This window comes from Silene latifolia, chromosome X, assembly GCF_048544455.1.
Source record: "Silene latifolia isolate original U9 population chromosome X, ASM4854445v1, whole genome shotgun sequence".
In the NCBI taxonomy this organism is placed as follows: Eukaryota; Viridiplantae; Streptophyta; class Magnoliopsida; order Caryophyllales; family Caryophyllaceae; genus Silene; species Silene latifolia.
In genome coordinates this window covers 226,599,314-226,614,399 of record NC_133537.1, presented here as the reverse complement: position 1 = coordinate 226,614,399, position 15,086 = coordinate 226,599,314, and the positions used below count along the sequence as shown (strand labels likewise).

The following is a 15,086-nucleotide window of genomic DNA, read 5'->3' as shown; positions in this document are numbered from 1 at the left end:
TATGAACCCATGACACTCTAGTGCCTTAATCTATTATTTACAAACCCCCACATTACTTGCTTGTTTTATTTTCATTTCTTTACATTTCATTGTTATAGTAGTGTAGCTTGTTACCTTAAATCTCAACCCAATTTGTGACACCTGAAGACATAGTTTTCTACCACCGATAACTTAATTCAATACTCGTCCTTCGGGATCCGATCTTTACTTACCACTCTACTAAGAGTAGTTTGTTTAGTTATAAATAATGTTTTGGTTGGTTGACTTAGAAGACAAAATTTCGAACTGCACAAAAAATGGCGCCGTTGCCGCGGACGATGTTTAATTGAATTGTTGTCTTTTGTTGTTTTTGGTTGTGTCTTTCTTAACCTTGGGGAAGTCAAAATCCTCAAGGTAGTTTTAATTATTTTCTAATTGTTTGATTTTTGCATGTGTAGGAGATCACAAGGTAGACCTTTGTCTATTGATCCTGAAATTGAAAGAACCTTGACCAATCTTAGAAGAACCGCTAGAGGGGCTTCGACAAGTTCGGGTATTGGAGAACTTGTGGATATCAGTGTTATCCACTCGGATAGTGTTGTGTTTACCAACCCTTTTGAAAGAGAAGGAGAGGAGAACCCAATTCAAACCACAAAATTAACCCACAATGCCTAAATTTTCATCTCATTCCGTACCAACCGAGGAGAACCTACCAAATGGTACTCCAACACCACCTCACTTAACCGGTAATTTCATTGCCAAATCCGCATTCATAAAATTAGTTGAGAGAATCCAATTTGAAGGGATGCCCAGTGAAGATCCTCATCTACATATGGAGACTTTTTGTGACTATTGTGATGCTATCTCTCAAACCGGAGTAACCCAAGACCAAATTTGATGGGTGTTGTTTCCTTTTTCCTTGATCGGAGCCGCAAAGCAATGGTTAAAGAGCCTATACAAGGCTAGCCTTGGTATTGATTCATGGAAGAAGTTAACACTTGCGTTCTACAAGAAGTTCTATCCTCCGGAGAAGACCAACATGTTGAGAGTCCAAATCACCGGGTTCAAGCAAAGGGATGAGGAATCATTATATGAAGCATGGGAGAGATTTAAGGACACTTGTCGCTCTTGTCCACACCATGGACTTAGTGAGTGGTTCCTTGTTCAACAATTTTGGAACGACTTATATGAAGACTCACGAAATGTGCTTAATATGGCGTCCAATGGGAGGTTCACCGAGGACGATGACAACCAAACATGGGCTAAAATCGAAGAAATGGCGGTCCATAATTCCAAATATAGTAGGCCACGGAAGGCCACTAGAGGAGGAAAGCATGAGGTGGATTCCATCACACAATTGGGTGCTCAACTAAGTGCTCATATCGATACCATCAACTTGAAATTTGAGAAGGTCATGGCTAAGCTTGATGAAGCTTCCAAATCATCCAAACAACATGCCAATGTTATGATGGCATCATCCTCAATCCCAAATGGAGTATGTGAAAGTTGTGGAACCTTGGGGCATGACCAAAACAAATGTAGGGGAACAAATGAACAAGTGAATAGTTTCCAAGCATACAAGAATGGCACCCCTTACTCCAACTACTATAATGAGAATACCAAATTCCATCCAAACCTTTCATACAAAAGCCAAAATGTCCAAAACCCTCAACCTCCATACACACCACCCCCAATGAGAAATCCTACTCAAAGACCATACTACAATCAACCCAATGACCAAGGTTTTGATGTCGAAAAAGCGGTCCTCCAAATGCAAAAGAGCCAACAAGATTTCTTTGCTCAAATGCAAAGGGATATTTAAGCCAAAGAAATCACCATCAACAATATCCTTGCTCACACCAAAATGTTGGAGATTCAATTGTCTCAATTGGCCTCTTCTAGCTCCCAAAGACAAAAGGGACAATTACCTCCTCAAGGTAATCCTCCCACAAGACATGAGACCATCAATGCTATCCACTTGAGGAGCGGTACTAGATATGAGGGACCAAAGATGCGAATTGAAGAAGGTATTGTTGAGAAGAATGACAAGCAAAGTGATGTGATTGAGCCACTAAGGAGAAATCCTAAGATGGTAGAGACAACAACCAATGACTCATCAAAGAACAGAAATGAAGAGAAGTCTAAGGTAGTTGAGAAAGAGCCTATTGTGATTAGACTTCCATTTCCAAGTCGCCACGCTAAGCCCAAGTTTGATGAGAAACTTGGAAAGTTCATGGAGATTTTGAAGAACTTAGAGGTTTCTATACCATTCACGGAGCTAATCCATCATGTTCCGGCCTATGCAAAATACATGAAAGACATCCTTACCAAGAAGAAGTCCATCCGAAAGTTAGAGACCATTGCCTTTACAAAGGTGAGTAGTGCAATTCTACAAGGGAATTTCCCTCCAAAGCCCAAAGATCCGGGAAGTTTCTCCATTCCATGTACCATTGGTGATACCACAATCAACAAGGCAATATATGATCTAGGTGCAAGTGTGAGTGTCATGCCATACTCGGTATGTGAAAGACTAGGAGTGGGAGAGCTCAAGTGCACCAACATGACCTTACAAATGGCGGATCGTTCAACAAAGAAACCACTAGGAGTATGGGAAGATGTACCCGTGAGAATTGGAAAGTTTTTTATACCGGTGGACTTCGTCATTGTTGATATGGAGGAGGATTCCAACATTCCAATCATTCTAGGAAGACCATTCCTACACACCGCCAGAGCGGTGATCGATGTGAAACATGAAGAGCTCACACTTGAAGTAGGTGATGAAACAATCACCTTCAACCTTGATAAGACTATGAGAGCTCCCAATTTGTTTGAACCATGTTTTATGGTTGATCACTATACTCGGAAGGGTGACAAGAAGAAGATGGAATCTCCATTCAAAGAACAAGGAAAAGAAGGAAATCTCAAATAAAAGGGCAAAGACACACCGCCCAATTGGAAGAAAGATATTGATGATGTTGAGATGGCTCTATTCGGAGAGCATGGAATTTTTCACAACAAGAATAAGAGCTTGCAAAGCTCACCCATGACAAGTTTTGATGAAGGCCTCATTGGCCATGATAACAAGGAAGGAGAGTTGCTCTTGTCAACTCATGATACACTCTACATAGGAGAGAAAGCAAATGAAGTTTACGGTCTATGGGACGATGAATTTGAGAGATTGGTTAATCCCTACATTGGGAATGCTATGACTCTAGACCACGGCTTGTAGGATTCTTGTCAACACTTTGACTCGAATTACAACAATGAAGACAACAATGTGCAAGGGTCTATGCAAGACCTTTACCATGAGAATGAACAAGCCTTTGACTACTTCTACAAGGTGTTGAGCAACATCAATAACACCTTGACTTTGCCTCCTTGACACCTCTCAAAGGAAGGAGAGTTTGGTGGAGTCCTCCCTAATCCACCATTTGTAAATATTCTAACTTCTTAACTTGCATTTCATTTAACTTGTACATTACTTAATTTTTGCATTGCACCTTACAGGCTTTGTTGATTAACTTGTGTGGCATGAGAGCAAATGAGGGAGGGATTTTAATGTGCTTCCAATGGGTAGTGTTTGATGATCAAGTGTGGGGAAGCACATGCCTAGGCTAGCCAAGCCTTTGTAATGCTACCCAAGAAGAATTGAAGAAGAAAAAGAAGAAGAAATCACACGGGGTGATGACCCCCACGAGCAGACCTGAGCTCGTGGGGACTGGGAAAGGGCTGCAAAGTGGAATCTGCGCTGTGAAAGAATCTCCTCGAGCCGACTTCAGGACGAGCGAGCCAATGCTCAAGACGCCCGACCTCAGCTTAAGTCGTGGGGACTGGAGGGGTTCTCTATTATAAAATTTGCACTGGAAGGCAATCTGCCCGTCTCCAGCTCAAGTCGACCGAGCAAGCTGAAAATCCGCCCGGCCTAGTCTTGAGACCCGCGTCTTCAAAGCCCTCCAGAAAATTTATTTTCCACTGTCCAAAAATCCGCCCGACTTACCCTTGAGTCGCCCGTCCCGATCTGTTATATCACCAAACACGGGACCAAAACCCGCCTTCTTCATTTCATTTCACTTCATTCAAACACAAACGCCATTATTTCCCTCACTTCAACCTTCAAACCCTCATCCAAAAACAACAATCTCTCATCCAAATTCACCCAAATCAAGTTCAAACTTGCTCGAAACAAAAACAAATCACTCCTTCATCAACATAAAACCATTCAAACAACAATTTCTTCAAAAAATCAATCAATTTCTCTAGGGTTGGTGAAAATTCGAAAAACTGTTGGAGTAGGTGTCCTCCACAATAGTGCGTCTACATTATTAAATCTCGTACAAGGAATATCAGGGATGTATATTATATTTGTCAATTGATCAACGTTCATCGGTAACGCTCTGCTGACTAGAGTTTGACGTTACTGTCGTTTGACGGCGGTGTTCAACTGATCCCTTCGGTCACACCTAAAGGATGGTGCACAAATGGAAAAAGTAATTATTTGTATTTGATACAAGTTAATTAATCCCTTATAAATATTGAGTTATATGAGTTTGGAACTCATAATTCTAAATGAGATTTATAATTATTTTGAGGTAAAGGTAGTAAGTTAATTATATTTACAATAAGTTGTACATTAATTAAAATGGGCATTGTGATACCCATTATATGTTGTGATAATAATAAAACATTACTCAACAAGTTGAGTATATATTTATCGGTTATTAATTTGTCACATAATAGTTATTTGGTCAAATTAATATTTAATTATACTAGATAATTAAACGCATGATTTATAAGCATTTACGAAACAAATGTCGAAAATCGAAATGGACCCGTAAACACCCCATAACCGGTTATGAGGAGTGATTAGGACTCCATTGGGTTTTGTCTTTTGTGTTTAAAAAAGATGCTAGAAAACATAATCATTGCATTTTCTCTATTATCACAAGCCTACTCTTACACCTAGTCTAATGCATGCAATAAAAAAATTGAAAAGCAAAACTCAGTCACCCAAAAGGGGTGCCGGTTTGGTGCTCTTGAAATAGAGCACTTGTTGTTCTATTTTACACACTTCTAATATTGCATAAACTCTCTATAATATCTCTCTTATAAACTCTCTAAAAATAATATGGTGATATTATTCATAAATTATTAGTGTAGTAATATTTTATAGGGTAATGATAAATACAACCCACTGGGTTGTATTTAAGAAACCAAAAGAGGAAATAAATTCTTAATATAACCCACTGGGTTGTATTTAAGAAACCAAAAGAGGAAATAAATTCTTAATATATGCATTGATTGTATTGGTTAATGTGTAATTTAGTTCTTAATTCCTTAATTAATACCCAAATTAGAAGGTATTTAATGCTTAAATAAAACCCACTGGGTTGTATTTATCATTACCCTATTTTATAAAGGTTACTACTACAATTTTCGAGTGAAAAACTTTTAGTAATTTTGTGTTTAATCTTGGGTGTTCTCTAAAGGAGGTGTTCTTATTTGAGCACTTGGTTGGAAGATCATCCTTGAATATTATAGCTCAAGAACTAAAAGAGAAGGAGTCTCTTTTAGTGCCCAAATTTTATTTACCATCAGCAATGTAAGGATTCTTATTTCTACTTGCATGCATGTTTTATTAATAGATCTCTTGATAAAATTAACAAGTAATTTTATTCAACATTAGAGGAGTATAATAGGGGTCTAAGATCCAACAAGTGGTATCAGAGCCAAGGTTTATTCATGCATGTCATTTTAGACGATTTTGTAAGTTTATGTGATAAATTGATAAAATATGTATTTTGATGTTAAAATTAGTTTTATCATAAAATAATATTTTGCATATTTATAATCTGGTCTAACAATGATATGGGTCGGAATTTATGATTTTATAAATTTTTATGGCATATTTTTATTAATTATTCCATAAAAAGGAGTTAATATGTAATTATTTTATATAAGAGTTAATAAAATAATGTTGCATGTTAATTTTATGGATGTTTATTTGTAAATAATCACTTTCATGTTCTATTTATGAGATAATAGAGTTTCATAAATTAATGGGATTAATTTAATTAGTTTATTGATTTTTATTTGATAAAAATCGGTAAAAAATGGTTATTTAGCAAATAAATATTAATTATTTTTTGTGGAACGAATTTTTTTCATTTTTACCTACTGGAAATAGTTCCAAAATGATACAAATTTTATTTCGAAATTTTTAAAGGTTTTATGATTTAACTAGTTCTATTACCCGTGAAATTCACGGGGTTAGCTGTATTGTCACGTTGGTGGTGTTATACAATCTCGGATTTACGGTCGCACTGAGCCCTATTGACAAAAAGGACTCGTGAGAATTTTTTTTATCAATCTATACTTATACTACCATAATATATTGTCAATATATTATCAATATGTATTTTCTACAATTTACTAAACGTTTGCCGTGGATTATTAAGATTTTGCCACGAATATTGTTACGTTTATTAGTGTTTTCTCACGATTATTGTTATTATTGTTATTGTCTTCGATTTTGTTTAGCTATGTAATTAATTCAACCTAAAAAAAATTCAAAATAGATTTTTTTATATTTTTATTTGTGTACAATAATTCAAGGTAGATTGAATGGTTAGCATTATTTTGAAAGATTATGGTGAGAATTATATTTGTGTTTAATATGAGATATATTGGCTTTAATTTTAAGTTAATTTTTCTTAACAAATAAAAAACAAATACTAATATTTATTGTGATTTAATTAGTGTTTAATGTTATGAGTTTTCAATTTTTTTTAAATAATAATGATGATGTGTCATGCTCTAATAGTCTTAAAGGTGAATGTTGAAAGCTAATATTTAGGCTTGCCTTTTTATATTATACTAGTTTTGTACCCGCGAAAATCGCGGACTTGTTCTATTTGTTCCATTTATCTGCTTTTGTTGGCGTCCATCTTTAACTAAAATATAAAATATTTTTTTAATCGCGAATAAGCTATAAACCAAACATTTGTAAATATTTACTTCTTTTACATTATTTGTCATGATCATAGTAATATAGATAGAAGTTTTAATTTGAATTTTATTTCCATATATTTTAATACATGTTAATATTATTCATGAATATTTTGTAGTCAACAATTTAATGTAGCTAATTTCATAACTATAAATGTTTGTTTAATTTTGTTTTTTTTTTATATATTTATGATGTACGACATAAATAATTAAGCTAAAAACGGCTGTGTCGTTAGGTCGATAAACAAAGCACTCCAAGATCGCGGTTACATATCTGATAGGTTTTTTTAAGAAAGTTAAATGGATACTATTATTTTAACTTGTCCTCAAAATCTATAATTTTTATCAAAAATATACATGTAAAATAGAAAATCTCGCCGATGATGAATGGTGATACTTTGTAAGCCAACTAAAAGAGTAAAAAATATGTTTTCTTTTTTCACATTTAGATCCAAACATGTAATCTCCACTTTTTAATAGCCTTCTCACAATCAATAATCTGCAAATTGAGATAGTTAAAATTAAAATTAAAATTAAATAAGCGTCATCTTAATTACAAAACTAACTATACAACTTATCTAACGTTTAAAATTTTAAAATCTTAAAAGATAGAAATATGGAGTACTTTTAAGAAGACTATGAACGTTTGAATCACATGCACATATACACCTTATTTTTCACTGTTTCGTAAGTGTGCTAATTACAATATTTAAGATGGTTTTGAAATAAATCAAAAGTAACAATATGAGAAATTGTGAAGCTTTATAATCCAAGATATATTGAATTTTTCATTTACCACATATAAGACATTTTAGCTACTATCTTTATTACTAATGAGGAATTATATGGATAAATTTTACGATTTAAATTTTAATAATGAGAGTAAATTCTTAATTTATTATTGTAATTTAGTACATGATCTTATGGTTTCCACTAAAAGATATTATTAGTAACTTTATAATCCAAATTATTAGACTTTTTATTTACTACATATAAGACCTTTTAACTACTATCTCTATGGTTAATGAAGAGTTATATGGATAAATTGTACGATTTAAATGATGAGATTAAATTGTTAATTCATTTTTATAATTTAAATCATGATTGGTATTATGATTTCCATCAAAAAATATTAGTAAATCTTATGAAGAATTTTAATAAATAAGTCTGATGTAGCCTTAATATTAACCAATACTATAAAAATGACATGTGAATTAAAATTAGATGTTTTAAGTAGCCTTTTAACAATATTGTATTTTTTTTTTTTTTACAAATCAGAGTTATACTAAGATCCTCTAAATTCGAATTAAAAACTAAAAATGTTTGGTTTTTATATCAAGTGAGACAATTACGTACCAAATAAGTTTTAATATCATTAGAACATGGTTCAAGGACGGATATCAAGTTTTTGTTCAACTAAATCCTTCTGTTGCCTACACATTTCCCATGTAGTTTTTTTAACACACTATGTTAATATTATGAGAAGACAAAGGAAGCATCACCTACAAAAATGAAATAAGAAACAAACATACATTTAACGATAATTCAATTAATCTCGTAAGAGGGTTTACATAAAGATAGTATAAAATAAATCTACCACAAAGCGATATTAGTGGATAAATTACAAAAAAATTGTGCATTTTATAATAAGCTTATATAAATTACTCAAACAAAACTCGTAGAACATACCTTATGTATAACGTAATTAACTGCACAATCCAGCTTTGCAATAATAAGAAAATTGTACCATTCCATCTGCAAAAATAAATCAAGGTGAGAAATACAAATTGACATCAATAAAAGTTATTTAAATAATACCAAATAAAACACAAATCTTATGTATGATATAACTTTATTTTTTTCACAAATGCAAATGATTAATAAAAATTATATGCAATGGAAAGTTCCAATAACATATGAATATGCCAAAAGCTTAGAAAAAGAGGGTAAAAAATAAAAGTGCGTATTTAAAGACTTTACTTATATTAACTTAGCATCAAATAAGGAGTTAAATTTTAGGGGGAGAAAGGAATCATCAAAAAGGAAAAGGAAAAGCTAAAGAGAAAATGAAGAGTTAGAGATGAATAAAGGGTCATAAACGTGATAATAAGTATTCTATCTTAATTCTATGAATGAATATTATTAATTAGTCACACATTATCAAATGAAATTTTCTTAGTGATTCTAGCTGTTGCATGTCTTATACATATGCTCAAGGTAGCCTATTTATATTATTGTATAGATATGACATACAGATTATGATAGGTAATTTAGCATGCTTTTAAGTTAGATATATAGATTTTGTATTTAGATTATAGAGTTATTGATTTTACATACATAAATATGGAGCAAGGAGAAATGTAATGTAAAAGGTTTGCATGTGAGTGGTTTAAAAATTATCTTATGAAATTAAAATAAGACATATAGTTGATGGTTGATAGTTTAGCTTACTTTTTAATTATATTTATAGATTGTTATTATTATTAAATCCACTTTGCATGAGAGTGATTTAAAAATTAACCTATGAAATTAAAATTATCTAAATTTAGTTTTTTACCATTAATTATGAGAGTAACTTTTAAATGTGGAATTGATAATTTTTTTTTTCATGTGTACTACTATGCTAGTATTTCCACGTGGACTATGTTTTGCCACGTCACAATTAATTGTTGCCATGTCACATTTGTCTATGTGACATTTAATGTCTAGCCTTTTAATAATATTTATAGATTTAGAATTAAATCGTAAAAGTTGTATCTTTCCGATAAAATCGTAAAAATGCTTGAAATAATTTTTTATGACCATTTTTTCCTTCATGCATGTCATTTTGGTGTGTGACCAGAATGTACAAAATTTTAATATTTAATTTGTACCTATTGGATATGATTAAATTGGTTTATTCATATAAAAATTATGTTTTTTAAGAGTTTTTATGCCATAAACAGTCTTTTAAACCCATATAATCACCAAAGAATTAGTGGGGACTAATTTTTGAAGTTCAACCAGATTAGTATGAAGGGTTCATACCTAAGATATTTTAAGAATTGATTATGGAATTTTTAATGGTTAAAAAATAAGGATCAATTCCGCAAAACCGAGCTCAAGCGATCGTTGTTGGTAAAATAGGACGATTTGGCATGTCACATTTTATTGATGCATATTTTTTTTTTATTAATGTTGATGAATGGAGTTATTTAATTTTGAATTATGTAATTTTTTCCTAGTATGGCCATAGTTAGTAATCGGTATTACCCGAAATGCATGGGAATATCGATTGGTTTGTAATTTAATTACGATCTCGTATCGTTGGTTTGTAATTAATTAATAGTTTTATTTTATTTCTTTTAATTAATGTATAATAGGAATTGCTATGTAATTTAATTATAGTAGTAGTTTGTAATTTTTCCTCCAAGACGGAGTTTTCCTAAAGATGGAGGATCCTTGGAGGCGTTGCTCTAGAAGACTCAAGGGACCAAAGGAGTTGGTTTCCAAAGTGTAATAATATAGTTAATTAGATTAACTAGGTGGCCATATTAGGATATATTGCTTTTATTGCTTTTATTTTATGCATGCATGCCAAATCGTCACAACATGCTTTATTTTTCCGTAATCGATTTAAGTTGTCTAAAATTCACTATATTAGTTCACTTAGATATTATAGACAATTACATTGATAAAGGATCTCTCACCTACCTAAAATTGAGATTAGCCTTACCAATTACTAGGACCTATGAATCCCTTCTTCATTAGGGGGTAGGCTCGGCTCACCGGGGTGCTCTCTTTTTATGTTGGGTAAGTAGGGTAATAAGCGTTATTATTCGCGAAAATTGGTTGGACTCAACGGAATAAGTGGGGGATGTATCGGCTCACCGTGCCCTCATTTAGTTCCGGGGCTAGTAGATGGAATTTAATAGTTAAATTCGTCAACCAAGAGTTCTAGTGGTACAATCGGTCCAAAAGTTGACCCACCAAATTTGTGTGAGAATGGGATGTATCGGCCCACCGTGCCCATTTTTATATGAAGATGGATCTTGGAACCATTTATATAATTTAGTGGGAGATCGTTATATAAATGCCGTAATTTAAAAATTGTTTTTAAAATACACGATAAATGTTAATTGTTCCTTCCACTTCCGTTTTTGTAGTAAATGAAAATGGCTACATGTAGTCAAACACCCGTCATCATTTCGAAAGACTCGTGGCTTCGTACATTCATGGACAAAAGATATTTTGAAAGCAAATGGTAGCAATTTTAAAGATTGGGAATAATAACTTCGATTAGCCGCCACGGGCGATGGCAAATTGTGTTATCTTGTCGAACCTCCTATCCCAACGCCTACCACTCGAACTAGCACCGCAGCAAGGGAAGCACATGAAGAGTACATGAAAGAATCCCTTGCCGTCAAGAATGTCTTGATTTTTGCTATGGAGTCGTCCTTGCAAAAACAATGTGTCAAGTTTGAAAATGCCTATGAAGTGTTCACTAGGCTTTCCACTATGTTCTCTCAAGCCCCAAAGATCATTCAATATGATGCGGCGGTCTGTTTCTTTGAGGCTAACCTCAAGGAAGGACAAGAGTTCTCACGTGCTTAAAATGATTGAGCACATGGAAACTCTAGATGAGCTTGGATGCAAGATCCCCGAGGAGCTCGCCGTTGACCGAGTGCTTCACTCACTCTCCCAAGTGAAAGGGTTCACCCAATTTAGGGTGAACTATAATATGACTAACATGAATAAATCTCTTCATGAGCTCCATTATCTACTTGTTCAAGCGAAGAAGGATATGGGAGGATGTGGGAGCACAAGGAACGACGTTTTGAACATCAAGCTAAAGAGAAAGAGCACTTTCAAGAAAAGTGGTGGCAAAGGTAAGATGCCCGCCTCTTACAAGGGCAAAGGGAAAGCTATTGTGACTAGCTCTTCCAAACCAAAGAAGGGTAATCCTTTGGGTGACAAGTGCCATTATTGTAATAATGTTGGGCATTGGAAACGCAATTGTCCCAAATATTTGGATGCCATCAAAGCGGGTCGTGTGACACCCACAAGTAATTTCTCATCCGAACTTTACATGACTGATATTAATTACGCTTCAAATACAACTTGGGTATTAGATACGGGTTGTGGTTCTCATTTGTGTAATCATTTGCAGGACCTAAGAAGCATAAGGAAGTTAAACAAGGGTGATGTGGACCTTCGGATGGGCAACGGTTCAAGAGTTGCGGCCGTCTCCGTAGGAACATATGTAATTCGTTTAGGTTCGGGTTTGGAAATATATCTTAATAATTGTTATTTTGTTCCCACTTTGTCGAGAAACATTATATCCGTGCCCGTGTTGGACGCGGAAGGTTTTCATTTTGTGATCAAGGACAAGTGTTGTACGTTTTTGCTTAATGACTTGGTTTATGGCCAAGCTATTTCCATTAATGGTATTTATGTTCTCAACACCTCTAGTAATATTTATCATGTAGAAAACAAAAGACTCAAAATGGGTGATTCCGATCTTTCTTATCTTTGGCATTGTCGTCTAGGACACATAAGCGAGAATCGCATTAAAAGACTAGTGTCGACTAGTGTTATTAAACCATTTGATTTCGAATCATATGGTACATGCGAATTTTGTCTTCTTGGTAAGATGACTCGTTCACCTTTTATAGGAAAAGGAACTCGTGCTAGTGAGTTGTTGGGTTTAATACACACCGATGTATGTGGTCCAATGACAATCACCGCAAGAGGTAACTATGACTACTTTATCACTTTCACCGATGACCAAAGTAGATTTGGTTTTGTATACTTGATGAAGTATAAAAGTGAAGCATTTGAAAAATTCAAAGAATTTAAAAATGAAGTAGAAAACCAACTAGATAAAAAAATCAAAGCATTATGATCGGATCGTGGTGGCGAATACATAATTAATAAATTCATTTCTCACCTTAAGAATTGTGGTATTGTATCACAATTTACTCCCCCCGGCACACCACAATTAAATGGTGTGGCTGAGAGGAGAAATCGAACCTTATTAGATATGGTTCGTTCTATGATGAGTCAATCAGAGTTACCAAACTCATTTTGGGGGGTTTGCCATTTTATCTGCTATTCGATCACTATATCAAAGCCCGACTAAAGCAACCGAAAAGACTCCATATGAGATATGGAAAGGGAAGGTCCCTAATTTGTCATATATGAAGATATGGGGTTGTGATGCTTATGTCAAGAACAAGCCAGACGATAAGCTAGCCCCTCGATGTGACAAATGTATCTTTGTAGGCTATCCAAAGGAAACACGTGGTTATTACTTCTACAACCGTAACGAGAACAAAGTGTTTGTGGCTCGTGAGGCTGTCTTTCTAGAAAAAGAGTTTATTTCTAGAAGACAGAGTGGGAGAAAATTTGAACTTGACGAATTTCAAGAGCCACAAAATGAGGAGGTAATAGAGGAAGATGTTCCTTTTACGTCTGGCTCAATTGTTATTCCTTCTGAACCTAGGAGGTCAAGCAGGTTTAGTCACCAACCTGATAGATATTTGGGAATTATCGAAGCAGATGGTGATTATGAAGTATTGCTTTTAGAAAGTGATGAACCTGTTACCTACAAACCGGCTATTGCTAGTCCCGACTCAAAATTATGGCTTGAAGCCATGCAATCTGAAATAGATTCTATGAACGACAATCAAGTGTGGGACTTGGTTGACTTGCCTGATAAGGTGTGACCTCTTCAATGTAACTGGATATTTAAAATTAAAATCGGCATAGATGGACATAAAGATGTCTACAAAGCTAGATTAGTTGCAAAAGGTTTTACGTAAGTTCATGATTTACACTATGATGAAACCTTTGCACCAGTAGCTATGCTAAGATCTATTCGGATAATGTTAGCGATTTCTGCATTTCATGATTATGAGATATGACAAATGGATGTCAAGGCCGCATTCCTGAATGGTTTTCTGAAAGAGGAAGTGTTCATGACACAACCTGAAGGTTTTGTGGATCCTAAAAATCCTAACAAAGTATGCAAACTTAAGAGATCCATTTATGGTCTTAAGCAAGCATCAAGGAGTTGGAATCATCACTTTGATCATGTTGTTAAACAATATGGCTTTTCTCGAAGTGTTGAGGAATAGTGTTTATACATGAAGTTTAGTGGGAGTAATGTTGTTTTCCTAGTTTTGTATGTGGATGACATACTACTCATTGGAAATGATGTACCCATGCTTACTTCCGTTAAGGAGTGGTTGGGTAATCATTTTAAAATGAAGGATTTGGGAGAGGCCCAACCATCCTAGGTATCCGAATCTATCGAGATAGATCTAAGAGGATATTGGCATAGAGTCAAGAAGCTTATTTTGATAATATTATTGACCGATTCAATATGAGGAACTCCAAGAGAGGGTTTCTACCGATGGGTAGTGGGATAACTTTGAGTAAGTCACAGTGTCCGACTGAGCCTAAGGATATTGAACGCATGAGATCCATCCCCTACGCTTCCGCTGTTGGATCGATCATGTATGCCATGATGTGTACTCGTCCCGATGTTTCATATGCTTTGAGTATGACTAGTCGCTATCAACAAAATCCAGGTGAGAGTCACTGGATAGCCGTTAAGAACATTCTTCAGTACTTTAGAAGAACTAAGGATTCATTCTTAGTGTTTTGAGGAGATTCTGAGTTACGTGTAACTGGTTACACGGATGCTAGCTTCCAAACGGATATGGATGATTTTAAGTCTCAGGCTGGTTTTGTCTTTATGATGAATGGAGGAGCGGTTTGCTGGAGAAGCTTTAAAGAGTCGGTGACTGCGGATTCTACAATGGAAGCTGAGTACATCGCAGCATGTGAAGCTGCAAAGGAGGCTGTTTGGATTAGGCAATTCTTGGAGGGGCTAAAGGTAGTTCTGTCTGCCAAAGATCCCATCACTATTTATTGTGATAACAGTGCGGTAATTTTTCAAGCTAAAGAGACCAAGTCTAGTAACAAGCCTAGACATGTACCAAGAAAATTTCATGTAATTAGAGATTTCATTGAAAGGAAGGAAATAACAATTTGTAAGGTTGGGATAGACGATAATGTCGCTGATCCTTTAACCAAACCATTGTCTCAAGCGAAAC

The 15,086-nt window shown here is 34.5% G+C and overlaps 1 non-coding gene across 1 annotated transcript; it reads right to left on the bottom strand.

The window, feature by feature from the left end:
• Nucleotides 1-1,018: 1,018 nt before the first annotated feature.
• On the bottom strand, nt 1,019-1,125 carry LOC141625089 (small nucleolar RNA R71). Its single transcript, XR_012534886.1, has one exon. It is a non-coding gene; the product is annotated as a small nucleolar RNA R71 (small nucleolar RNA).
• Nucleotides 1,126-15,086: the final 13,961 nt, after the last annotated feature.